This window comes from Cynoglossus semilaevis, chromosome 14 (genome assembly GCF_000523025.1).
Source record: "Cynoglossus semilaevis isolate Cse_v1.0 chromosome 14, Cse_v1.0, whole genome shotgun sequence".
In the NCBI taxonomy this organism is placed as follows: Eukaryota; Metazoa; Chordata; class Actinopteri; order Pleuronectiformes; family Cynoglossidae; genus Cynoglossus; species Cynoglossus semilaevis.
Window position 1 is genome coordinate 26,835,520 of NC_024320.1, and position 2,820 is coordinate 26,838,339.

Consider the following 2,820-nt stretch of genomic DNA (forward strand, 5'->3'; position numbering starts at 1 on the left):
TTTTTTTTTTCATTTCTAACTGTTTTCATTTTTATTAATCCCTCTTCTCTCCTCAGCTGCTGCGGAGCCGCTCCCTCTGTGAGCCTTTGAACCAGAGTAAAGTTTATGGCAGATAATCCAGCAGCGCAGACACTGAGGTGAAGTCGAGCGACACGACACGACACGACACGACACGACACGACACGATACAACCGTGAGATTAGGAAGATTAGGAGATTAGGAAACTTTCACACTGAGAGGTGAATTTAAAATGAAGCAGAGAGAGAAAAAATCCACATGAAGGATTTCTTTTGTCGGTGAAAAATGAAGAAATGGAAATGAAGATTTAAAAATGTGTTTTCATGTATGTTTTATGTAAAATATGCAAAAACAAACAGTCAAAATCATGAATAAAATATAATATTTTTCATTTGTATTTTGTTACTTTGGTGAAGAAGTGTTTAAGCTCCATGAAGTACTACATGAAGTACTACATGAAGTACTACATGAAGTACTACATGAATCACGGAAGTGAATGAAATCAGTCCTGAACCACTGCTCTGGTTTCTGTTCTCGCTCAGACTGAATGAGATCTGGTGTAAATCTGACACCACTGAGCCACAGGCCTGAACCGTAACAACAAACGCATCTGAGAACGTAAGAAATAAAAGTTTTGGTGTCGAACGTTTCCTGATTTTCAACAGAAAAGTCAAGTATCATTCAATAAAAACCCTTCACTCACACATGAAGAAGCTGCGCTCAGGTCCAGACCGACCTCGTCCAGGATCCTCTCTGAGCCGGGCTCTGACGTCCGGGGGCGTCGGCCTCGTCCCACACCGAAGAGAAGTGTCGGAATGGAACCTCTGACTGGACAAAGGAGGGTCCGGGTCGGTGGTCTGTGCGGAGGCTTCAGGTCTGTCCAGGAAGTGCTGCGATCTCGCCGCTGCGTAACGGCCCGGGCCTTGAACAAACACTGCAGTGATCTTTGGACCTGGATGGTGAGCAGGTGAACGGCCGCGGCCAATCAGGAGGCAGCGACTTGGTGGTTGTCAGATATGGAACACACCCTGTGATGGCAGAAGGTCAACATTTCTTATCTGTCTCATATTTAATGTGTGCTCAGCAGCTGAACGTCAACGTTTATGTTTTTATTTTTTAATTTTCAGCCGTGATTATTATCACTGTTGTTGTTGTTGAAGTGAGAAAACGACAGAAAAACACTGAGAGACGAAGGTGTTTCACAGGTTCATCAACGCAAACTGTCGACCCAGTTAATTATTTAGATGTGTGGGCGGTTAAAAAAAATGATGTCACCACAAAAGGTCTGAGGTTCGATATCCAACTGCTTCTAACGTTTGTGTAGAACAAAGACTCGGCTCTGTGGACGAGAAGAGAAGACACTGAGGACAGATGTCTGTCTGAGTGAACGTGGACAACCTGCACCTTTGGATCAGTGGAGATCTGGTGGGTAACACAACAGGTCGTCTGAGGAATCAAACCAGTTTTGACTAATAATTATTTTTACCCTTTCTTTTTGCAAAATCATCATCAGGTCGTCACAGCCAACGATGCTAACGCTACTTCTGACTGTTCTGACATGAGCCGCAAACCACGTGTTTGGCCACTGTAAATGATTTGTCATGTAATATACTATAACGGTGGCTTCACGTGTGTCCAACGTGTCATCAACGCTGTGGTGGCAGAAAGACTTGGCTCTGACTCTGGGGTTTTCCTAGGACCGTGAAGGCATCGCTGGCTACAAACCGTAAATACACTGATGCACATTTTCTCAACACGTCTGAAGAAGGAAACGAACACGACACCGTTGGACATTAACAAGGAAATGACCGCGTCACACTGGAAAAAATAAAAACACACTTTTCAACATCGCAAAGACTTTATACAAAATTCAACATTTAAAATGTGCAGCGGACGTGAAGACAACACAAAGAAACGGCACAGACGTCCAGTGACCGTTGGAGTGAATCAGTGAAAATACAGAACATGAAGAAAGTCCGTTGGCACATGAGACGTGAGAAGAACAGAACATGTTTAAATCCACGAAGAAAAACTACAAACGCTTCGTAGTTTTGTGAACGTTCACGTGTGACGGTGGTGAAAAATGTGCAAATGGAAACACGGTTACGATAGATTTCAAATTCCCTCAAAACAATCGTAAAACTTCAACATAGTTTCAGAAGTTATGAAACAAACACAGCACAGATTTGATGTTTTCCAAAAAAATATTCACAACTAAGAAATGAATCAAATACACAGGAAAAAAAAAGTTTATATTTCATTGTTAAAACTTTTTTAAAAAAACGTGTCAGGGAAAAGGAGAGTGCTCCTGATTGGCTCCTCAGAGTCACATGACCTGATGGGCTCAGGACTGATTTGTTGTTTTCCACACAACATAAGGCCACAGAGAAACTGGACACACGTCGGTGACTCCTTGTTGCCGTAGTTACTGAAACCAATGTAAACAACTGCGTCTGACGTTTGATTAAAAAAAAAAAAAACATTTTAACATTTTGGCCTCACAGGAACGACTCTTTAATTCTGCGCTAAAAATGCACACACACACACACACACACACACACACACACAACAGTCAACAACGAAGGCGTCAATAAATAGATATAAAAATAAATAAATAAAACCACGGCCGTTGAAGCAGCTCAGGAATAAATATGAACAACAGCCACAGAAGGAGAATGAAAAATGGAAGTGAACCCACAACCCCACTCCGACCTCGCCCCCCCCCCCCACACTGTAAAAGTGAAGCTGTGACAGTCAACACTGTCCATTTTTCTTTGATGACTATTTTCCTCTAAATGGGAT

At 42.4% G+C, this 2,820-nt stretch overlaps 1 protein-coding gene across 1 annotated transcript in view; it reads right to left on the reverse strand.

Moving 5' to 3' along the window:
* Nucleotides 1-1,098, reverse strand: part of atp8b5b (ATPase phospholipid transporting 8B5b) — a 13,603-nt gene extending 12,505 nt beyond the window's left edge. Inside the window, 1 exon segment of the mRNA XM_008326158.3 lies at nt 722-1,098. The gene's annotated coding sequence lies outside the window, so the exon portion shown is untranslated.
* Nucleotides 1,099-2,820: the final 1,722 nt, after the last annotated feature.